Source organism: Somniosus microcephalus, chromosome 1 (assembly GCF_052327205.1).
Source record: "Somniosus microcephalus isolate GS21.2 chromosome 1, FLI_Smic_1.0, whole genome shotgun sequence".
In the NCBI taxonomy this organism is placed as follows: domain Eukaryota; kingdom Metazoa; phylum Chordata; class Chondrichthyes; order Squaliformes; family Somniosidae; genus Somniosus; species Somniosus microcephalus.
Window position 1 is genome coordinate 43,325,975 of NC_140987.1, and position 25,219 is coordinate 43,351,193.

The window sequence follows — 25,219 nt, forward strand, 5'->3', positions numbered from 1 at the left end:
AGCCCCCCTCTCCATAAGGGAAGGCATGCTGTTCAGGGGGGAACAGTGGGTAGTACCCCAGCAACACCAGAGGGAGTTCCTTCAGCTGGCCCATGAGGTGCTGGGAGTGGGACACCCCGGGCCTGAGACCACCTAGCAATGGGTGAAACAGGCGGGATGGTGGCCAGGACTCTGGGATGATGTCCGCGAGTTCTGTGCTAGCTGTCTTGTGTGTGCAGCAAATAATCCCAATCCCCACAAAAGGAAGGTGCCCATGGGACACATTAGGAGGGTGGAGGGACCATGGCAGTCGATCCAGATGGACTATATAGGGCCCTTGCCCACCACCCAGGGAGGCTACAAATACTGCCTCATCCTGGTGGATGTGTTTTCCAAGTGGGTGGAAGCCTTCCCCTACAGGACGGCCACAGCAATGGGGACTGCAAAGATCTTGGTGAAGGAAGTGTTCTCGCGGTGGGGACTGCCCCAGTTTGTGGAGTCCAACCAGGGAAGCCACTTCACTGGCCAAGTCATGCAGAACATCCTCAGGCTGCTTGGTATTCAGGGGAAATGGCATGTCGCTTACAATCCCCAGTCCTCAGGGATTGTGGTGCGCATGAACTGGACCATTAAGGAAAGGCTGAGGAAAGAGACAGTGGGATCGCCCCAAAAATGGGCAGAGACCCTACCTCTGATCCTCATGGGGATCTGGGCCAGCCAGTCCAAGAGTACAGGGCATTCACCACATGAGCTCATGACCGGCAGAGTTATGAGGACCCCCACTCACGTCCTTGCTCCAGTCCTCACTGAAGGACAACTGCAAGAAATAAACTGGGATAAATTCGCCTGAACCCTCCTAGAACACTTCAAACGAATTTATGGGCTGGCGGAGCAGACTGTTCTGTAAAATCCATTCTGTATGTTTTAAAAGTTTAAGACCATTAAAAGGGGGGGGGTGGAAGGAACATATACTGCCCGGGTGGGAGGAGCAATACCCACTCGAATTTCGTGGCCCATCATTGGCACATGAGGGTCGGGGTTTATTTCAGCATTTTGTTTCAAATGTTTAATGGAGATTTTTGTATTTTGTTTTACAGTTCCAAGTGGTGCAGAGGCATAGGACCCTCTCCATGCTTGGAATCATTTTGATTGCATTGTATAACCAAGATTGCAACATATTATAATATGTTATAATGTAACAAGTGGTGCAGGGGTATGAGACCCCTTATTGTAACATTTTGTAATTGATGTATCTGTAGATGACTACCGTACCACGGTTTTTCTCGGATTTGAGGGGAATAGACGGGTCGGGGAATCAGTGATAGGTAGCTATAGGTAAATACAGGGGATGCTTGTTTGTCGGGGGTCAGAAATTTTTGCTCACTTCTTCAAGAGGATACTACAAGCAAGTTGGAAGTATCCAAGGGCAGAATGTAGGGGTTCACAAAATCCCCTCAGCCCCTGAAGATCAGGAAATATTAATCCACGTCGTGGACGAAGACTTTGCGTGATTTAAATTGCCTCTGGGTTGGACAATGTTTTAAAACATACCCAAAACCGCAAGAAGCCTGCGTTAAGCTAGGCAGCACTTGGACAACACCGGAATCAAAGAACTTTGTAAAATAATCGCACACCTTAAGACAGTACATTTTTATTAAAAAAAAGGTACTCTTGAGTTTGGTAAATTGCCCAGGGATAAAATGGCCGTCAGACTGCGTGGCCAAGGACAAAGGGCCTGGAAGCAGCTTTCTGTGTCTGTGAAGCAACGGCAGTCAAATTCTGTCAATCAAAAGGGGAGTTTCCCTCCCTGCAGAGACAATTGATGTTTGTTTACAGAAACTGCTACTTTGTGTACACAAGGGATTAAGCCACTTAGGCTGCAGTTTTGGTGACCACAGGACAATGGCTTCTGGTTACTATAGCCTCCTAGGCTGCTTACATAGTAATACAGCCCCATTCAAAACCCATCAGGAAGAACGGAAATGGAAGCAACGGCAGTCAAATTCTGTCAATCAAAAGGGGAGTTTCCCCTCCCTGCAGAGACAATCGATGTTTGTTTACAGAAACTGCTACTTTCTGTACACAAGGGATTAAACCACTTAGGCTGCGGTTTCGGTGACCACAGGACAATGGCTTCTGGTTACTATAGCCTCCCAGCCTGCTTACATAGTAATACAGCCCCATTCAAAGCCCATCAGGATGAACGGAAATGGTTCAATAGCCCATCACACACAATGAACTCAGCACAGAAGAGACATTTGGACTGAGAAAGGGAACAGTTTAAAATGAATGGGTTTGAATCACCCATTACTGGACAATGGGGATAGTTGGATCCCTTTTGTTTTAGCCCAGAAACTTCTTAGTTTTAATAAAGTTTGACTTTCTTGCATCCAGACCATTTGTCCATTTTAATATATCATTAATTATAAGTTCCTCCAGTCAGAACTGGAAGGAGGGGTTTAGCGATTTGAAACCGCTGATTGGAATTGGTGCAAGTGCAGTAGAAAAAGGCTGCCTGACCAGGTAAAATTACCATAAACCAGGTAAATTAATGTAAATTACCGTAAACCAGGTAAAGGATGCCCCCTACAAATTGGCGACCGCGGCAGGACTGGAGGCAGTTTTTGATATGATAAGTGGTCTGGATCTGGAGAAAGCATTAGCTCTTGCTTTTCTTGCTTTCAGTCTGTGGGTAGCCCTGCAGAAGTTAGCGGCATCGTGTAAGCTGACCTATTATGGTATTGGTGGCTGGGTTAAGAAGGGTGAGATGAGGGTGCAGGAGGAGGTTAAAGAGGCCAAGAATCGGGAGTCAGAGTTTGAAAAATGCCAGGCAGAGGTAGAACGCCTCATAAGAGAGGTGAATGACGCCAGAGATAGTGGGATGAGGGTGCGGGGAGAAAATGCACGCCTCACACTAGAGGTCACAAAATGCCAGGCAGAGATAGAGCGCCTTGTGCAGGAAGTCACAGAGGCTAGGGACAGTGAGATGAGGTTACAGGAGGAAAACGCACACCTCACCCAAGAAGCTAGCAAGGGCAAAAGCCATGCGAGGCACAAGATAGAGTTCCTAAAGTGCCAAATTACAGAAGCTAAGAGTAACGAGATGATACTGCAGGAAGAGAATGCCCGACCCACCTCAGAAGTAACAGAGCAGGAGGAAATGGTTAGGGAGGTGAAGGCAGCTTATAAGCTGGCCTGCGACCAAAGATTTAGTGAAGCAGATCATACCTCATTTAACAGAAAGATAGAGAGTTTGGCTATGGAGTTATTAAGGACTAAAGGGATGGTATGTCTCATAAGTCCAAAGAGAAGTCCGTTGGGCAGTACCAGCAGCCCAAATCAAACCGCCCCACAGGCAGCACCCAGAACAGAGCTGGCTAGGGAATTAGAGATCCCAAGACAGCAGCCCACAGCTCCGAGTTTTGAGGAGCTCTGGCAGCAAGCAGGGGTGGACAATGGGGTGGTAGGAGAACGCCAGCAGGTCCCGCTAGGCAGGCAGGGACCAGGACCAGTGTACCCCCTCCGGCAACGGAGGTACGGTCCGCCCGTGAACGATAATGACCCAGGGGCTGTTCAGCATACCTATCTGGCACCCTATGATACCCAACAGCTCAGAGGCCTGGTGAAACATATTCCCCTGCTCTCCGAAAAGGGAGATCCCTCAGTGCATTTCCAAGGGATAGAACAGGCAGCCTGTGTTAATGGCTGTGATGATGAAGAGAAAGCCAAAATGTTGCTTTTCTCTGTAGATAGTAAGCTCTATCAGACCCTTTCAGATGAGGCTAAGAGAGGGCAGAAGGGTTTTGAGGACCTAAAGGAGGAAATACTGGAAGCCATGGGTGCGAACGACGGTAGTCCGTTCGATCGCATAGGGAAAAAATTGCAGAAGGAAGGGGAGACACCACAGGCATTTGCAGACAGGCTGTGGCCAGTCTACAACAGCGCGTGTACAGGGGGACAAAATAGGGTACACCTGAACCAGCAGCAGCGGACCCAATGGCTTCGTTGCCTGGTGTCCAATTGCCTGCCCCAGATAAAAGCAAAGGCTGATACTTGGTTTGACCACCGAGACCCCCTAGCAACCGAAGAGACTGTAATCTGGCATCTCACGGTAGCATATAGGAATGGTTGGAATAGTGGGACCCCCCAGCAAAAGGGTAAGGTCCACGAGGTTAAACCTGGGGCTCAACACAAGAAAGAGTGGCGCCAGGAGGGGAGCCGTCCCTCCCAGAACAAGGTCACTTGTTACAGGTGCGGGGAGGATGGCCACTGGTGCAGGGATTGTAAAAAGCCTGGGAGAGACGATAAAGCCAGGACCCCCGCAGCCCCAACTCAGAAGGCAGAGACAGAAACTCCTCCCGATACAGTCGAGTCCGTCATGGAGTCGATAAAATCTTTCCTCAGGCCCAATCAGGGAAAGGTAGCAGCCATCAGTGGTGCTGCAGCCCCCTCGCCCACCTCTGCCTCCCCACAATGACTGGAGCCCGCGCAGCCTGTCCGTCTGTGTAATCTCCGGTACGATGAATGGAAGAGACCGCTCGTACAGATGGAGGGAGAGAAGGTTACAGGGACTTATCTATTGGATACGGGGGCATCATGCACCGTGATCCATATGGATAATCCCACCACCTCACCTCTGTCTGATGGGGTTCCAAACATACTATCGGGATTCACCGGTCAAGAGCAGGTGGGGGTATACTCCAGACCCCTCTCAGTCTGTCTGGGCACGCTCCAAACTAAGTGGACATGCATCCTGGCAAAGTGGAATAAGGAGGAAGGAAAGGGGATCCTAGGAGCCGACTTCCTGGTGGGCCACGGGATCCACATGGATCTCCGCAACCATTGCGTTTGGGGGGCTAGCACAGACAGGGAAGAAGGTGTAGTGGTCATCCCGGCCAAGGAGGGTAAGGGGACCTTGTGTACTGTGAAGCCCAAAGAAGGTTACGACCTCGGGCTCATGGTAAATGGTGTCCCGGAGGCACTGCAGGCATTCGTGCAGGCAAACCTCACAGCCTTTGCCACCCATAAACACGACTGCGGGAGGATCACAGGGTTTGAGGTTAAAATAGACGGGGACCCCATGGCCTGACCACAGAAGCAGTACAATTTCCCCAAGGAGGCAGAACCCGACATGGAGGCACCCATCACCTCCTTAGTTAAACAGGGAGTGTTGAGGCCCATAGCCACTCATGTTAATTCTCCGCTTTGGCCGGTTAGGAAACCGGACAATTCATGGAGAGCCACGGTGGACTATCGGGTGCTTAACAGCAATATCCCCGTGTGTGCCCCCACAGTAGAAGCAGTGGCTAATCTTATTAGCAGTATTCCAGCATCCGCGAACACATTCACGGTGCTGGACATTTCGAATGGGTTCTGGTCTATCCCTTTAAAACGGGAGGACCAATATAAGTTTGCCTTCACCTTTAAGGGACAGCAGTATACCTGGACCAGTCTGCCACAGGGTTTCCACAACAGCCCCAGCATCTTCCACCAATGCATGAAGGATAGTTTAAAAGAGTTCAGTCAGCCCACTCAGTTACTGCAGTATGTGGATGACCTGCTCTTATTTACTGACTCGTTCGGGGAGCATGGCCCACTGCTGGCTGAGCTGCTGGAGCTGCTGCAGAGAAAGGGGTTTAAAGTCAACCCAAGAAGGCGCAGATCGGTCAGCAAGAAGTTAAATTCCTGGGTCTGACTGTCCGCACAGAAGAGAGGGCCATAGATAAGACAAGGAGGGAAGCGGTCCAGGAGTTACCGATTCCCAATTCAGTAAGAGGGGTGAGGTCGTTCCTGGGATTGACGGGGTACTGCAGGGATTTTATAGAGGACTATGCAGCCACAGCAGCCCCTCTGCTCCGTCTCCTACACAAGGGAGTGGAGTGGTCCTGGGATGAGGGATGCCAGGCGGCATTTGTTAAGTTAAAGGGAGACCTGCAGACCGCACCAGTCCTAGGAGCGATAGATGGAAAAAGGGAGTTTTTTCTGGAGGTACCAGCCAGTGGGGATAGCCTGAGTGCTGTGCTGCTCCAAGAGTGGCACGGTAGGCTGAGACCCATGGTCTATTCCTCCAGAATACTCACCGATGTAGAGAGGAGCTGCTCAATATGTGAAAGGCACCTTTTAGCCACATATTGGGCTGTGAAGAAATCCCGGATCTTCGCAGGCACCTCTCCCATCACCCTCCTCACACACCACACACCCACTCAGATGCTTTTGGATGGGAGGATTAAAGATGGGACAGTCAGCAGCATTCGCATTGCGCGCTGGACCCTTCTCCTCTCACAGATGTATCTGAAGGTAAAGGGCCTTTGCGAGCCAAAGCTTGAGGCCAATATGGTGTACACTGGAACAGCCCATCAATGTTCCATAGATGGGGTATGGGAAGTGAACATAGGTTTACGGGCCGGGATACATCCCATGGGCCGCGAGATCTATGTAGACGGTTCCAGCATGGTATCCGCTGGAGTACGACTCACGGGTTGCGGGATCTTTGACCCAACGGCAGACATTGCCTTGGCAATCAAGCTCCCTAACACCATGAGGGTCCAGCAGGCTGAACTGTCCGCGGTGATGTACGTGGTTACACACCCCGACATCTTCCCTACCCTGTATACGATTTGCTCTGACAGTATGTTCACTTGCAACTCGTGTATGGAGTACTTGGCCATCTGGTCCCGTCGTGGGTATACCTCCGCCGACGGGAAGCCCTTGACAGTAAAGCCCCTGCTGGAGAAAATCCTGGCAGCTGTGGGGGAGGAAGGTGCAGTTTTCATCCATAAGGTGAAGGCCCATTCCTCCACAGAGCCCCGCAGCCAGAGTAACCAGCAAGCTGACATGCTGGCCAAGGAGGATGCATGGGCAGGCACTTTCTGGGACCCATATGAGTCTGGGCCAGTGGCAGCGATAACAGGCAGGGATGGGACACAGGGAAAATCAGGAGTAGTGTTAGCCCCAGACCTCAAGACGGTCCAAGCCCAGGACCCAGTCCTGAAAGTTGTTATTAGTGCAGTGATGGAGGGCAGGACGTTAGAGGGCCCCTACAGTGCAGCCCCCCTCTCCATAAGGGAAGGCATGCTGGTCAGGGGGGAACAGTGGGTAGTACCCCAGCAACACCAGAGGGAGTTCCTTCAGCTGGCCCATGAGGTGCCGGGAGTGGGACACCCCGGGCCTGAGACCACCTAGCAATGGGTGAAACAGTCGGGATGGTGGCCAGGACTCTGGGATGATGTCCGCGAGTTCTGTGCTAGCTGTCTTGCGTGTGCAGCAAATAATCCCGATCCCCACAAAAGGAAGGTGCCCATGGGACACATTAGGAGGGTGGAGGAACCATGGCAGTCGATCCAGATGGACTATATAGGGCCCTTGCCCACCACCCAGGGAGGCTACAAATACTGCCTCATCCTGGTGGATGTGTTTTCCAAGTGGGTGGAAGCCTTCCCCTACAGGACGGCCACAGCAATGGGGGCTGCAAAGATCTTGGTGAAGGAAGTGTTCTCGCGGTGGGGACTGCCCCAGTTTGTGGAGTCCAACCAGGGAAGCCACTTCACTGGCCAAGTCATGCAGAACATCCTCAGGCTGCTTGGTATTCAGGGGAAATGGCATGTCACTTACAATCCCCAGTCCTCAGGGATTGTCGTGCGCATGAACTGGACCATTAAGGAAAGGCTGAGGAAAGAGACAATGGGGTCGCCCCAAAAATGGGCAGAGACCCTACCTCTGATCCTCATGGGGATCTGGGCCAGCCAGTCCAAAAGTACAGGGCATTCACCACATGAGCTCATGACCGGCAGAGTTATGAGGACCCCCACTCATGTCCTTGCTCCAGTCCTCACTGAAGGACAACTGCAAGAAATAAACTGGGATAAATTCGCCTGAACCCTCCAAGAACACCTCAAATGAATTTATGGGCTGCCGGAGCAGACTGTTCTGTAAAATCCATTCTGTATGTTTTAAAAGTTTAAGACCATTAAAAGGGGGGGGATGGAAGGAACATATACTGCCCGGGTGGGAGGAGCAATACCCACTCGAATTTCGTGGCCCATCATTGGCACATGAGGGTCGGGGTTTATTTCAGCATTTTGTTTCAAATGTTTAATGGAGATTTTTGTATTTTGTTTTACAGTTCCAAGTGGTGCAGAGGCATAGGACCCTCTCCATGCTTGGAATCATTTTGATTGCATTGTATAACCAAGATTGCAACATATTATAATATGTTATAATGTAACAAGTGGTGCAGGGGTATGAGACCCCTTATTGTAACATTTTGTAATTGATGTATCTGTAGATGACTACCGTACCACGGTTTTTCTCGGATTTGAGGGGAATAGACGGGTCGGGGAATCAGTGATAGGTAGCTATAGGTAAATACAGGGGATGCTTGTTTGTCGGGGGTCAGAAATTTTTGCTCACTTCTTCAAGAGGATACTACAAGCAAGTTGGAAGTATCCAAGGGCAGAATGTAGGGGTTCACAAAATCCCCTCAGCCCCTGAAGATCAGGAAATATTAATCCACATCGTGGACGAAGACTTTGCGTGATTTAAATTGCCTCTGGGTTGGACAATGTTTTAAAACATACCCAAAACTGCAAGAAGCCTGCGTTAAGCTAGGCAGCACTTGGACAGCACCGGAATCAAAGAACTTTGTAAAATAATCACACACCTTAAGACAGTACATTTTTATTAAAAAAAAGGTACTCTTGAGTTTGGTAAATTGCCCAGGGATAAAATGGCCGTCAGACTGCGTGGCCAAGGACAAAGGGCCTGGAAGCAGCTTTCTGTGTCTGTGAAGCAACGGCAGTCAAATTCTGTCAATCAAAAGGGGAGTTTCCCTCCCTGCAGAGACAATCGATGTTTGTTTACAGAAACTGCTACTTTGTGTATACAAGGGATTAAGCCACTTAGGCTGCAGTTTCGGTGACCACAGGACAATGGCTTTTGGTTACTATAGCCTCCCAGGCTGCTTACATAGTAATACAGCCCCATTCAAAACCCATCAGGAAGAACGGAAATGGAAGCAACGGCAGTCAAATTCTGCCAATCAAAAGGGGAGTTTCCCCTCCCTGCAGAGACAATCGATGTTTGTTTACAGAAACTGCTACTTTGTGTACACAAGGGATTAAACCACTTAGGCTGCGGTTTTGGTGACCACAGGACAATGGCTTTTGGTTACTGTAGCCTCCCAAGCTGCTTACATAGTAATACAGCCCCATTCAAAACCCATCAGGATGAACGGAAATGGTTCAATAGCCTATCACACACAATGAACTCAGCACAGAAGAGGCATTTGGACTGAGGAAGGGAACAGTTTAAAATGAATGGGTTTGAATCACCCATTACTGGACAATGGGGACAGTTGTATCCCTTTTCTTTTAGCCCAGAAGTTCCGGATCTGGGCGGGAACATTGCGGTCCCAAAATTGGGGTATGATAGATAGCTTCTCAGGGGCATCTCTGTCTCTCTGGCTTGCCTCCGTGTGCCCTCTATAGCATGGACTCTGTCTGAAGAAGTAAGACACCAGCAGTTTGCTTTTAAAACACTGGGGTGTTTCTTTACTTCAGGGCAGTGAAGAACTCGTGGGACACGGAGCTGGCATTGCAGTGGTGAGCATATATTTTTCTGGCCTTCCACAAGGCAACTTAGGATAGGATTAGGGGTGGGAGTAAAGTGGGGATTTCGTTAGAATTGTATTTTAGTCGATTTCCCTCGTTGTGTCTGTTTTTTTCCTCCCCTATTTAAGCAATTTTACCGTGATTACTTTGATCATGTGGTGTAGTTTCTTAGTTTTAATAAAGTTTGACTTTCTTGCATCCAGACCATTTGTCCGTTTTAATATATCATTAATTATAAGTTCCTCCAGTCAGAACTGGAAGGAGGGGTTTAGCGATTCGAAACCGCTGATTGGAATTGGTCACAGTGCAGTGGAAAAAGGTTGCCTGGCCAGTTAAATTACCGTAAACCAGTTAAAAGAAGGTAAATTACCATAAACCAGGTAAAGAATGCCCCCCTACAGTTATTAAGCAAAATTAGAGCTCATGGGATTGGGGATAATATACTAACATGGATTGAGGATTGGTTAACGGATAGAAAACAGAGAGTAGGAATGTACGGGTCATTTTCGGGTTGGCAGGCTGTAACTAGTGGGATCAGTGCTTGAGCCTCAGCTATTCACAACCTACTCAATAATTTGGATGAGGGGACCAAATGTAATATATCCAAATTTGCTGATGATACAAAGTTGGGTGGGAATGTAAGTTGTGAGGAGGATGCACGGAGGCTTCAAGGGGATATAGGGATATAGACAGACTAAGTGAGTGGGCAAGAACATGGCAAATGGAATATAATGTGAAGAAATGTGAAGTTATCCATTTTGGTAGGAAAAGTAGGAAAGCAGAGTATTTTTTAAATGGTGAGAGATTGGGAAATGTTGGTGTTCAGAGGGACCTGGGTGTCCTTGTACACGAATCACTGAAAGTTAACATGCAGGTACAGCAAGCAATTAGGAAAGCAAATCGTACGTTGGCCTTTATTATGAGAGGATTTGAGTACAAGAGTAAAGACGTCTCACTGAAATTTTGTAGGGCCCTGGTGAGACCACATCTGGAGTATTGTGTACAGTTTTGGTCTCCTTGCCATAGAGGGAGTGCAACGAAGGTTCACCAGATTGGTTCCTGGGATGGGTGGATTGTCCTGTGAGGAGAGATTGAGTGGACTACGCCTATATTCCCTAGAGCTTAGAAGAATGAGAGCTGATCTCATTGAAATATACAGGGGGAGAAATTCGGTATCGCCCCATTTGGGGCGCAATTATTGGCCGGGCGCAAAGATTAGTGCCTGGCGCTAATTATCGCCTCCGACAGCAAACTTGGCTTTTATCGCCCCTGGAGGTGATTGGAGCGCTAAATCAGGCGCTACACAACTCTCTTAAGGCGCTAAGGCCGAGGAGTGAGGCGCTACCTCAGAGGGCAGGCGCAGCGCAGGTGCTGTCAGTTAACAATTGAACATAGACACACTGGCGCCGGTCAGCTCTTAAAGGGGAGGGTCGATCTTGCTCTGCAGCCACACACTGCTCAGTGGAGCCTTGAATCTCGGCCTGGGCAGTGTAAGGGGTTTTGATCATCGACCTCTCTCTCTCTCGCTCTAGAGGCCTCTCTCTCTTGCACAGTAATTTACCGAGTGGTTCGACCCACTCACCCCTTAGGTTCTATACACTGGACTTTGAGGCAGGAACTACAATGCAGAGAATACTCTATAGACCAAGTTTAATGAAACAAAATTAAATGTTATTGCATAAAGGAAAAATTGAATGTAAGCCAATAAGGTACATGGGAGGGAAAAACAAATCATAATACAGTACTAATATATATACCGGCATACTATACTTTACAATGGTCACCATGAATTGGGGAAACACACGGAACATCGAGGGACAACAACTCATTGTTAACTATCCCCTAAAATGCCCACCCGCTAAACCTAGCTAGATCAGATTATGAGGGGCCAGAAACATGCTCACCAATCCAGTTAGAAAGTATAGGGTTTTGAAAGTCTGCGTTTTGGTCCTCTCAGGCGTCCTGTCTTCACGTGGTCGTTGGGCTGTAGGAGCAGCGGGCTGCTCAAGCTGATGGCTTCTTCGTTTCAGCAAGACGCGCCGACCATCGTTTCATCCACAGGCCGTTTTCTCGGTGCTCTTTCACACCACGATGGTGGTCACAGTCCCAAATTCTCCGTGCTCCTGCATACAACAATGGCCACCCGTTCTGTAGGGCATTTCGTCTCTTCTTCTTCTTCAACCGTTCTCCTCGTCTCATCACCGGCCCGGGGTTTGTCGATGATCTCCCAATAACTACTCTGGGTCTCGTCTTCTTCTTCTGACCGGCCTGAACGGCTCGAATGTTCAAGATCGAATAATCTTCGCTTTCTCGATCAACATCATCGACTGGCTCTCCAGGAAGCTCGAAAGGCTTTTCGCTCTCCAACGGTTACCAAAAGGCTCGAAAGGTTACCTGCTACCGATGGCTCTCGAAAGGCTACCGATAGCTATCCCGGGTCCCCAATTATACTTCTCATTGAGGCCCTTATCTCCCGCCATATCATGGTTAGTCTTTGTTTAACTTTTGGCGGGCTTGTAGCACAGCGGGGTAGGTTTTGTGTTTAAAGCACCTTTGGGATGGCCGGTAACTGCCATCTCTGGTCTGGAATGACCTTGTATTGTCTTTAATGGGTCTTGATGTTCCCCATTGAATTTGAAGCTGTTTCCCTTTGTCTGGGTAAACATTTTGATGGCCTTTACCTACAGGCCGATCTGATCGGATCTGCATCCAATCTATATGTCTGGTTTCGTTTTCTCCGAAACTGTGTTCCAGAACTTACTGTGGGCTGAATCCACAAAAGCTGTCTGTGGACTGCAGGAACCATTTTAAAATGTCCCAAAAAGCTGGTCACGGTCTGGCGGCCATTTTGTGTGCCCCTTTTTCTGGGCTTCTTTTAAAACATTCTTTAAAATTAAGGCCTTTTCTGCCAATAGACCCTTATAGGACAATGTTCAATTTTGCGAATCCTACAGTAGGCCTGTGGCTACATCTAGCAGCCAGACACTATGGAAAGGGCCAGGGAGTGAGCACAGCACTTCTGCGAGCGGGCTTTGGAGGCTCTGGTTCGCAGGGTGGAGCACAGAGGATACATTCTGTACCCAGAGAGTGGCAGGAGTCCTTTGCCACGCGAGTACAGAAAAGTGTGGAGGGAGGTGGCTCAAAGAGTGTCCTCAAGCAGCATGGTGCCTAGGACCCATGTGCAATGTAGGAAAAAGTTCAATGACCTCACTCAGGTCATCAGGTGAGTGCCTTTTTTTCAAAACCTCTTCATCCCTCCATCTCAACCTCAATTTATGGCCAGAGGGTCTTGAAAGCCCCAATGCCCAGCACGCATCCAACACCTATGGCCCTTTCATCAAACACACACGCACATTCCACACTTTGCATACAGTAAGGGCTATTCAACCATGGGAGGCATTTCAGGCAAGATCATGGCTGCATACAGTAAGGGCTATTCAACCATGGGAGGCATTTCAGGCAAGATCATGGCTGCATATTTACTCAGACGCCATCCTTTTTATTGCAGGCCAAGCTGTTTCATAATAGGAGACAGCAGCAACGGACCGGTGGAGGGCGGACTCAGCTTCAAGCCCTCAGCGATCTTGAGCAGCGCGTCCACAGGATTGTGGCAAGCTGGGTGATTGGTCCCGTCGCCACTGGAGACGCGACCCCGCTCTGGACAGCAATGGTAAGGTCATCACGTTTTTGTCCTCTCTCCTTCCACTTGTTCCTCACAACAGCAGCCTTTGACACTTTCAATCCAAATCACCAAATCGCTGCACTCATGCCTCCCTTGCTGCCACCCTGTCCTCATGCTAAAGCCACTCTTGTACCTCCCTGCTTTCAGATGGTGATTCACCAGGTGAGGAGACGGGCCCTCAAGCTGCCAGTGAGAGTGAAGCTGAAGGCGAGGAGGAAGAGGAAGCTGGACCATCAGTGCCACCCTCTAACGAGGCAGCCCATGCCCATACTGGGGACATGCCTTCCCTGGAGGGGAGCAGGGGGGAATGGTCTGATGAGGGTGAAGCTCCAGGACCCAGCGGGCTGCAGCAATGCGAGGGGGGTAGGGAAGCTCGGGGGCCTTCTCCCCAGAGGGAGAGTATGGCCTCGAGTCCTGCTACACTGGACGCAGACGAGGAGCGGGTCCTCGCTGAGGTGAGGGCCCAGGCGGAACAAAGGCACACTGAGCTCATGGCTGCAGTGGCAAGGATGCCCTCAAAGGTAGTAATCTCAGGATTGATACCAGTGCCACGTGCTCGTCAGAGTAGAAATAGAAAGATATTTCAGATGAATACGTGGCTAGAGGAATGGTGCAACGGGGAGGGATTCAAATTCCTGGGATATTGGAACCGGTTCTGGGGGAGGTGGGACCAGTACAAAACAGACAGTTTGCACCTGGCCAGGGCCGGGACCGACATCCTACGGGGAGTGTTTTCTAATGCTCTGGGGGAGGGTTTAAACTAAAATGGCAGGGGGTTGGGAACCTGAGCGGGGAGACAGAGGAAAGGGAAACAAGGATAACAGCAAAAGACAAGAAGGAGAAAAACAAAAGTGGAAGGCAGAGAAATTAAAGTTTTAAATCAAACATGGCCACAGTAAATAATAATTCTAAAAGATCTAAGAGCGTTAAAAAAACAAGCCTGAAGGCTTTGTGTCTTAATGCGAGGAGCATTCGTAATAAGGTGGATGAATTAGCTGCAAAAATAGAGGTAAACAAATATGATATGATTGGGATTACGGAGACATGGCTCCAGGGTGGCCAAGGCTGGGAAATCAACATCCAGGGGTATTCAATATTCAGGAAAGATAGGCAAAAAGGAAAAGGAGGTGGGGTAGCATTGCTGGTTAAAGTGGGGATTAACACAATTGAAAGGAAGGATATTAGCTCTGATGATATGGAATCTGTATGGGTAGAACTGAAAAATACCAAGGGGCAGAAAACATTAGTGGGAGTGGTATATAGACCTCCAAACAGAAATGCGAAGGTTGGGGATGGCATTAAACGGGAAATTAGAGAAGCGTGCAATAAGGGCACTGCAGTTATCATGGGTGACGTTAATCTACATATAGATTGGGCTAACCAAATTAGTAACAACACTGTGGAGGTGGAATTCCTGGAGTGTATATGGGATGTATATTCCTTGACAGGGAGGTGAACAGTGGAAGGTTCAGGAATAGGGACAATTCGCTCTTGGGCCACTTGAAATTCTGCCTTGGGTTTGAAGCAGAAACTGCTGTCACTGACCGGACACTAGCCATGCTGTCCATGTTGGTACTGGAGCGCTGCAGTGGTGACACAGTATGTCCCACCTCCTATATATGCCACCTGCGGGGGCACATGGCCTTGTGCCATTGCCTCCATGGTGCAATTTATAGGCTTCGCGCCAGCAGTTCTGAACCCGCACTGTGGTTTTGAATAGGCATTCAAGTGCTGGGGACGCAGGATGATGTGTGCTCCCTGGCTCCGGCACCCCGAGAGGTCGGTACCCATCATTGCATGCTCCCATCGAATGACGTAAGGTGGGACCGCTGTGTAGCGAATGTGTGCACCCCCTTGAATGACTCCAATGTTCTCCACCCTGTATACCGGGGCGGGTTTAGCTGTCTTTCCCATAACCGGCATTCTTACCACTATACCCATAATGGTGTGATTAGACTGCCCACAGTCCACTGGGACTGGGTAGGCCTCTGAAGCTAGTCTGAGCTGGCATGGACTTAATGCGTTCTCAAAAGGGTGGAGGGCTGCGAGGTGCTTATTGCTGATCCAGGAGGGGACCAAACCTTGTTTTAAATCCTTCAAATTACTGCGGCCCTCGCCCAGTAACCACGCCCCATACAGCACGCACGCTTCGTTCTGCGCAGCCTGACCTGTCGCATTCCGATCCTCTCTGATGAGAGCATTTACCGTTTTAGCATGTTTCTCCAGCTCAGCTATGATTTCTTTTAAGTGTAGTGTCATGGCCTGGTCCTCATGTAACTCAGAACCCACTACCTTATTCTCGTCCGTCAGTATCTTTCTTAACCGCGCTTTTAAACCATTGATCTGGGTCTGCAGCTCCACGTCATCCAGAGTGTTGATGACGGAAGTCCCTATGTTAAAGGCGGTAAAAATATCATTGACTGTACCCGTTCTTTGTCTCCCTACCCTGTCCAAGACCTCATGTGGTGTGGTGTACAATCCAGCTCTTTCGACATCGGCAAAGTCAAACTCATAAAATTGTCTGAACATATTTGTTAACAGGACCTGGTACAATTGCTCCGTTTCCTTGGGGCACCACGCTGGCAATCGCACCTCGGTGAGGTTTAAAATCACCGAGGCTACCGCGTAGTGCACCCCTTGGTACAGCACCTGACCTCTGGGTAACAATACCAGTCCATTCCCGGGTCCCTTGGTAGTGGCGGGACACCCTTCCTTGCAGGCTTTGGCTACCGGAATCGTGGGCAGGGACTTGCGGGGGCGGGTGATGAGCTCAGTGGCCTTCACCGGGATCGGAGAGTATGGGACTCCGCACGCCCACGTGCTGACGTCATACCGCATCCCTTTCCCAGCATCCTGCCACTGTCTCTGGAAAAAGATGGAAACGCCTGTGGGGCAGATGCATTCTGAACCCCACATGCAGATGTAAATCCCTTCATCTGGTTCCCACCATTTGTGCCAACAGACACTCAATCCCTCATGAGTCCCTGTAATAGTCTGATGGGTATTGTTACCCAGTCGCTCCCACTCGACCGTGGAGTTTTTCATGGTCTTACTCAGCTTCCGGGAAAGCCACCACCATTGCTCCAAAGGAACATGTCCGTTGCACACCAAGCAAATCTTCCTTCCGATGGTGACGCTGACTCTGGGCGCGATGATCCTCACCCTGGGACACATTAGAGAAGTGTCTCCATATGCAAACCCAGACTGGCTGGAGTATTCCGTAGAGTTCGACCCCAGCCATCCTGGCCACCTCCCTTCGTGGAAGTAGGTGGCTGTTTCCTCAACGTCCCGTTCACCTGTCCCATCGGTCGCGATGGGGGCTGTGTCCCCGGAGCATCCATACACGATGGAGTCCTTGGTGTAGCCCTGATAGGCCAAGCTACACCCGATCACCGCGAACACGATGAGAATCCTTTCCATAGTACCTTTGGTTCCTGCAACAGATTAAACAATACAGCCAGGCTCCTGAGAGATTCTGGCCTAGGTGAAGGCATGATTGGGTCTTTCGACCTTGATCCAAAACAACCACACACGCTGGGCAGATTCCAAAACTATTTCTTATAATACCCATCACCTTAAAATTTACACACCTTATACTTAACCAAACTTAAATTTAACTAAACTTAAACTTAACTAAACTTATATACAGCGCCGCCCGTCCCCGGGCGGCCTGCCTAATCCCTGTTCAGACAGCGGCTCACCGCTCCCTGTGGCGGGGCCGCACTGACCTGTAGCTTGAGTCCCCCGCAGCCTTTTGCTGCCAGTTGGGGGTTCTCCAGTTAGCTGCACAGTCCCTTCCACACGGAGGAACGGGTTGCCGTCGTCCACTCCCATAACCTCCAGGACCTCATCCCGGAGTTCCTCATACCCTTTCTGCCCCCTCTTACTCCCGTCTGAGAGGCACTGAAGGATTGTGCTATCCAGGGAGAATAGCAACATCTTAGCCTGTTCTGGACCGTCACAGTCATTGACGGCAGCTGTCTGCTCTATCTCCCTGAAATGGACTGAGGGATCTTCCTTCTCGGAGAGTTTTGGAAGGTGGCTCACCATCGCTCTGAGTTGTTGGGCACCGTGGGGCAACACGATCTGGTTCAGGAGGGTTCCGTCAGCGCCATTTGCGTCGACGGGACCGTACCCCTGGTGCCGAGTAGGACACATTGGTGCCGGCTCCGGCTTTACTACCGGGTGTTGCCCTTCCTTTTCTTCTACCTCGGCTTCCTCCTCCTCTACCACCCCTTCTTCGGGCTAAACCTCACTATAGCTCGGCGGTGCTGAGGGTTCAGTGGCTGGTGCCACAACTACTTCGCGTGGAATCGGTCTTTTGGATTCCTTCAGGAAGTCTATGTGACTTGCTTTTGGGCTTACGAGGCATACCATGCCTTTTGCCTACGCCAGGGCCATTCTTAGGTCTTCTAATGCCTTCTGGCAGGGGCCGTGGTCTGCACTCTCAAACCCATTCTCAATGGCCAGCTTGTAAGCTGCCTTAACCTCTACAACTCTCTCCTCCTGCACTCTTAGCTGTTCTGCGAGGCGGGCGTTTTTCTCCCGTACTCTCGCTTCATGAAACTTTGCCTCAGTGACCTGACATTCCAGGTACTCTACTTTAGCCTGATGTTGGCTGGCTACAGTTTGGCATTCCTGATTCAGCGTGTGAAGCGCTGCGATCAGCTTTTCCCCACCCATGGCCTTTTCCTCTATTTCTGAAGCCTGGGTTTTGATCTTGGCTGCCTGCGCTGCAACGACTCTGTCCAAAATCTGGACTTGTCTTTTGTAACACATCAGCCACACTGCCTTCTCTACTGACTTTTTATGTTCTTTACTCTCTGTCCACCTGACGGCTGCATCTACCGGACGCCCATCCAGTAAGAGATCGGAAATCCACTGCTTAGTGAGATTTACCTTACCAAAAACATAATCCGCTATCCTCTCATCCATAACATTTCGTCCATTTAAACCTGGGTCCAGTACATTGCAATCCTGCTGCCAATGTCCTGCCGCGGTCGCCATTTTCTGTAAGGGGTTTTGATCGTCGAGGTCTCTCTCTCTCGCTCTAGAGGCCTCTTTCTCTTGCACAGTAATTTACCGAGTGGTTTGACCCACTCACCCCTTAGGTTCTATACACTGGACTTTGAGGCAGGAACTACAATGCAGAGAATACTCTATAGACCAAGTTTAATGAAACAAAATTGCTCCCAATCCTCAGTTTTACTGCTTTTTCTGGCCAATTGCTATGTCCTCTCCTTGGATCTTATGCTATCCCTAATTTCCCTTGTTAGCCATGGTTGAGTCACCTTTTTTGTTTTATTTTTATGTCAAACTGGGATGAACAAATTCTGCAGTTCATCCATGCGATCTTTGAATGTTTGCCATTGCCCATACACCATCAACCCTTTGAGTGACATTCCCCAATCAATCCTACCCAACTCGCACCTCATACCATCGTAGTTTCCTTTATTTAAACACCTTGAGTATTGTGTGCAGTTTTGGTCGCCTTATCTGAGGAAGGATGTACTTGCCATGGAAGGAGTGCAGCGAAGATTCACCAGGCTGATACCTGGGATGGCAGGAATGATGTATGAGGAGAGATTGGGTCGATTGGGCTTGTACTCGCTGGAGTTTAGAAGAATGAGAGGGTATCTCATCGAAACTTATAAAATTCTAACAGGACTAGACAGACTAGATGCTGGAAGGATGTTCCCGATGGTCGGGGTGTCCAGAACCAGGGGTCACAGTCTAAGGATAAGGGGTAAGCCATTTAGGATAGAGATGAGGAGGAATTTCTTCACCCAGAGAGTTGTGACCCTGTGGAATTCTCTGCCAAAGAAGGCAGCAGAGGGCAATTCATTAAATATATTCAAGAAGGAGTTGGATATATTTCTTAAGGCTAAAGGGATCAAGGGATATGAAGAGAAGGCAGGAACAGGGTACTGAATTTGGATGATCAGCCATGATCTCATTGAATGGCGGAGCAGGCTCGAGGGGCCGAATGGCCTACTCCTGCTCCTATCTTCTATGTTTCTATGTTTCTATGCCCGAATCCATTGAATCACTGGCAAGGAGTGTGGAGCGCTTCGCTATAGCACAAGCGGCTGCCATGCAAATGCTAAGTGCTGCAATGCAATCAGTGGCTGCTCTCATGCAGACGCAGATTGAGGCCACGCGAGTACTGACTGCTGCCACCCTCGCTGGATCGGGCAGATTTACCCGGGGCTCTCACCGCGCCGCAGCAGGCCAGCAATCTGTGCTCCATCAGATTGCTCCGGATGCTGAAGTGCTGCCCCGTGGGAGTGCCAGTGTGTCGGTCGAGCAGGGAGTTGCTGTCCTCTCTCAAGATGACAACATTCCTGCTGGCACCACTGGCACTTCTCCACTGCAGTTGCCACCACCTGTAAGACAGACTGCTGCCACCCATGCAGAGTTGGAGCAGTCAGCAGCCGGGCCCTCCAGGCCCAGAGCTGGTCCAGGCCATCCCTCAAGGGCATCTGCAGTCTCAGTTCCTGACACTCAGCAGCCTTCCCCCAGCCTTGCTCCAGCCACTGTGGTCCCATTGAGGAGGAGCTGCAGGGTGGTAAGGGGGGAATTTCACAAGGGAAACAGATCAACCTCGAAGGGCAAAAAGCAGGAGGTGTGCCAAAATGTTTTTCATTATTTTATTGAAGGCCGAGCTTCGTGGTTAAATTTTTGTTACTGTTTTGGACATTGTCTCCAGGTTGTGAGAGCCAGTTATGTGAATGACTGCTCTTTTTTGTGTTTCTTTCTATTACTTTGTCATGCGGAAATGAGAAATGTGAAATAAAGAAGTGTCTGTATTCAAAATGTACATGTTTGGTCTTTGCACTCATTGTTGCATTGACCGGCTTAGGGGTTGCGGGATGGTTTCATTCAGGTTGTTTGAATGGCAGAAGCCATTCCCTCAGAGGGGGCCGAGAAGCGACTTGCTATGAGCCTTTGATGGACTGCCCTTCCACTTTGTGCCTCCCTCCCGCCTTGGTGCTGCTGATGATCATCCTCCTCCTCCTCCTCTGCTGGTGCTCCAATGTCTGGTGGCATTGGCTGGGTCCTGAGGATTGCAAGGTTATGCAGCATGCAGCACATAACAACGAAGTGGGAGACTTGCTCAGGCGAGTACTGCAGGGCTCCTCCAGAATGGTCCAGACAGTGGAACCATTGCTTGAGCACGCCGATTGTGTGCTCAACGATGTTCCTGGTAGCTTGATGGCTCTCGTTGTATCATAGCTCAGCAGGGGTGCTGGGCAAATGAAGTGGTGTCATCAGCCAGGTGCACAGAGGATATCCCTTGTCCCCGAGAAGCCAACCACCTGGGTGATGCGGTGCCTGGAAAAGGTCTGCCACAGAAGTCTGGTGCAGGATGAAGGCATCGTGGCTGCTGTCCGGAAAGTGGGCATTGACAGCGAGTATCAGCTGTCTGTGGTCACAGACCAACTGGACGTTTAAGGAATGGAAGCCCTTTCGGTTGCGGAAATCCTCGGCATTCTCTTGCGGCGCACGCAAAGCCACATGCGTGCAGTCAATGGCGCCCTGCACCATGAGGAAGCCCGCTATCATCGCAAAGCCCATTGCGCATTCTTGCTGCTTGTCCGGGGTCATGGGGAAAGAGATGTACTCTCATCTCCTTTTAAAGAGGGCATTTGTTACCTGACGGATGCAGCAATGCACCACGAACTGGGAGATATTGGCGATGTCTGATGTGCCTCAATAATTCCGAGACTCGAAGGTAGCAGAACAAAACAAGGCTTTTATTAACTTAGAACGAAACACGTAAGCGAGAGAGATGTCGTCCTTCTGGAGATTGGGGCTAGACTGAAGCTAGCTTACAAACGGGGCCAGGTATGGGCGGAGCCCTACACACAGCACATTCCAGCACATTCCAGTATACAATACAGCACATTCCAGTACACAATACAATGAGGTCTGGGGGAAGGGAAATGACACTGAAACCGATCTCAGTCACAGGCAGTGATGAATGGAAATATTTCATCACATTCACCCCTTCTATAGATTTAGTCTGTTCGGGGGTTTGATAGTCCTCTGCGACCGACGTGGCTGTTGCGGTGCTGCGGGTGTTGGCTGGGTGTCCCCGGTAGCCTCCTGGGTCTCTGCTGGGGGTGCCGCCAGGGTTGTTGAAGGGGTAGTTGGTGGGGGTGCCGTTGGTCGGTGTTCTTCCGGGGGTGATGAAAGAGTAGTGGGTGGGTAAGAGTTGCTGTGATCGTCGTTGCCGCTATTGCTGTGGTTATTGTCGATGCCGGCTGGGGCGACGTCTTTTATGGACACGGTGTCCTCCCTTCCGTCGGCGTGCCGGACATATGCATATTGGGGGTTGGCATGGAGTAGGTGTACTGGCTCCATGAGAGGGTCCGTCTTGTGGCCCCTCACATGCCTTCGCACGAGTACCGGACCTGGGGTGGAGAGCCATGACGGCATGGATACGCCTGAGGTGGATTTCCGGGGAAAGACAAACATTCGTTCATGAGGCGTGGTATTAGTGGCCGTACACAATAGCGACCGTATCGAATGGAGCACATCCGAGAGGACTTCCTGCCAGCGGGAGATAGAGAGGCTCTTGGTCCTTAGAGCTAGAGTGACTGCTTTCCATACTGTCCCGTTCTCTCGCTCCACTTGGCCGTTACCCCGGGGGTTGTAGCTGGTGGTACGGCTCGTGGCGATCCCCCTGGACAGCATGTACTGGCGTAGCTCTTCACTCATGAAGGACGCCCCCCTATCCGTATGGATGTAGCTCGGCAAACCGAACAGGCAGAACAGGCTGTTGAGGCATTTAATGACCGTGGCGCTGGTCATGTCTGGGCAGGGGAAGGCGAATGGGAACCGGGAGTATTCATCCACAATGTTCAGGAAGTAAACATTGCGGTCGACGGACGGGAGGGGGCCCTTGAAATCTAAGCTGAGCCGCTCAAAGGGCCGTGTAGCTTTGATTAAGTGGGCTCTATCTGGGCGGTAGAACCGAGGCTTGCACTCAGCGCGAGTGCGGCAGTTCCTGGTCAGGGACCGAACTTCCTCAATCGAGTAGGGTAAGTTACGGGACTTTATGAAGTGGAACAGCCGCGTGACCCCTGGGTGGCAGAGGTCGTTGTGGAGGGTCTGTAGCCGATCCCCGGTGGCGCTGGCACACATCCCTCGTGAGAGGGCGTCAGGGGATTCGTTAAGGGCCCCTGGCCGGTAAATGATGTCGTACTCGAAGGTGGAGAGCTCGATCCGCCACCTAAGAATCTTATCATTTTTAATCTTCCCCCTCTGTTTATTATTGAACATAAACGCTACCGACCGCTGGTCGGTAAGTAGGGTGAAGCGTTTGCTGGCTAGGTAGTGGCGCCAGTGGCGCACTGCCTCCACGGTGGCTTGGGCCTCCTTTTCCACGGAGGAGTGTCTGATCTCGGGCCCTTGGAGGGTCCTCGAGAAGAAAGCTACGGGCCGCCCCGCCTGGTTGAGGGTGGCCGCCAAGGCGAAGTCAGACGCATCACTTTCCACTTGAAATGGAGTGCTCTCGTCCACTGCCTGTCGCGTGGCCCGCTCAATATCCTGCTTAATGCTTTTGAAGGTGGCGTGGGCCTCAGCAGAGAGCGGGAAAGAGGATGCTTTCAAGAGGGGGCGGGCTTTGTCGGAGTAGTTGGGGACCCATTGGGAATAATAAGAAAATAACCCCAGGCATCTTTTCAGGGCTTTGGGAGTGTTGGGCAGGGGCAGCTGCCGTAGGGGGCGCAATCGGTCGGGGTCTGGTCCGATTTCCCCATTCTCCACCACGCTGCCTAGTATGCAGAGGCGCGTGGTGTTGTAAACGCACTTGTCCTCGTTGTAGGTGAGGTTGAGTTTTTGTGCGGTTTTCAGGAACCTCTCGAGGTTCGAGTCGTGATCCTGCTGGTTGTGACCGCAGATGGTGACGTTGTCGAGGTAGGGGAAGGTTGCCTGCAAGTGGTGGTCATCGACCATGCGGTCCATCTCCCTCTGGAAGACCGAGACCCCATTCGTCACCCCAAAGGGGACTCTGAGGAATTGGTAGAGGCGTCCGTTCGCCTCGAAGGCGGTGTACGGACGGTCCTCTGGTCTGATAGGGAGCTGGTGGTACGCTGACTTGAGGTCGATGGTGGAGAACACCCGGTATTGGGCGATTTGGTTCACCATTTCTGATATGCGGGGTAGCGGGTAGGCGTCTAGTAGGGTGTACCTGTTGATCGTTTGACTATAGTCGATCACCATCCGTTTCTTCTCGCTACCCCTTACCACTACCACTTGGGCACGCCACAGGCTGTTGCTGCATTCAATAATGCGCTCTTTCAGGAGCCTGTCTACCTCGGTCGCGATAAACCGCCTGTCCTCCCAGCTGTACCTCCTGCTTTTGGTCGCTATTGGCCGGCAGTTAGGGGTAAGGTTCGCGAATAGCGAAGGCGGCTTTACCTTCAGGGTAGCCAGACCGCACACTGTGAGGGGCGGCTGGGACCCACCGTACTTGAGCGTGATGCTTTGGTGGTTGCACTGGAAATCCAGGCCCAAGATCACGCTCGCACATAGGTTCTTCATGATTAATACTTTAAAATTATCATATACAGTTCCGTTAACGCACAATTGTACCGTGCAGTAACCCAGAATGGTCAATGTCTGGGTTTTGTCAGCCATAGAGATGGTACCCTGAGTAGGGACCACCTTTAGGGAGAGTTGTTGTGCCAGTTCTGGGTGGATAAAGCTCTCCGTGCTTCCACTGTCAATTAAGCATTTGACCCGGCACCCGTTTACCTCGATGTCCACCATTGATCTGGATAGCGGGTGCGGCCTGGTCTGGTCCACTGTGACCGATGCCACTGCAGGGCCCTGATCGATACAAGATGGCGTCCATGCTGTCTGCTCACAAGATGGCGGACCCCACAAGGTCGGGCAAGATGGCGTCCAAGATGGCCGCTCCCACGGCGCACACGCGGCGGTGGCGGGTTTTCCGGCGGGGTTCCCTCTGCACACCTTCCCGAAGTGCCCCTTCTTACCGCACTTAAAGCAGGTGGTGCCTTTCGCCGGGCACAGGTTTCTGGTGTGCTTTGGCTGCCCGCAGAAGTAGCAGTTGGGTCCCTGACGCGTCGCGGCTGTCGTAGGGCTTCTGGGGGGAGAGCGGGGCCCAGCCGGTGTCGGGCTGTCGGGCGGGGAAGATGCCTTCCAAGATGGCAGCACCCTCGGTGCACACGTGGTGGCGTGGACGGCGCGGGCTGAAGAGTAGGCGTCCGAGTTTCTCTGGGCCACATCCAGGGATCGCGCGGTGTCCACAGCCTGTTTCAGGTCCAACCCCGTTTTTTCCAGCAGTCTTTGCCGGATGTAAGTGGAGCTGAGGCCTGTGATGAAGGCATCGCGAACAAGCTCGTCAGTGTACACCGCGGCTTTTACATCTCGGCACTTGCAGTCTTTGCCAAGCATTTTCAGGGTGCTTAGGAACTCCTCCACCGATTCCCCAGGTCGCTGTGCGCGGGTGGCGAGCAGGTGCCTAGCATACACCTCATTCGTAGGCTGCTGGTAATGCGCCTTTAAGATGTCGCAGGCGGCCAGGTACGTCTCGGCGTCTTGGATGAGGGGGTAAACCCGGTGGCTTACCCAATTCCGCAGAATTCCGAGTCTCATCCTTGCAGCGTCCGTAGCGTCTTTGACGGCTGCGGAATTGTCCAGGAAGAATTCCATACACTCAAACCAGTGTCCGAAGCGTGCTGATGCGTCCGGAGCATGTTGATCCAAATCCAAACGTTCGGGTTTCAGGAGTTGATCCATAGTGTTGAAAAAATAAGTTAATAAAATTGATGTGCCTCAATAATTCCGAGACTCGAAGGTAGCAGAACAAAACAAGGCTTTTATTAACTTAGAACGAAACACGTAAGCGAGAGAGATGTCGTCCTTCTGGAGATTGGGGCTAGACTGAAGCTAGCTTACAAACGGGGCCAGGTATGGG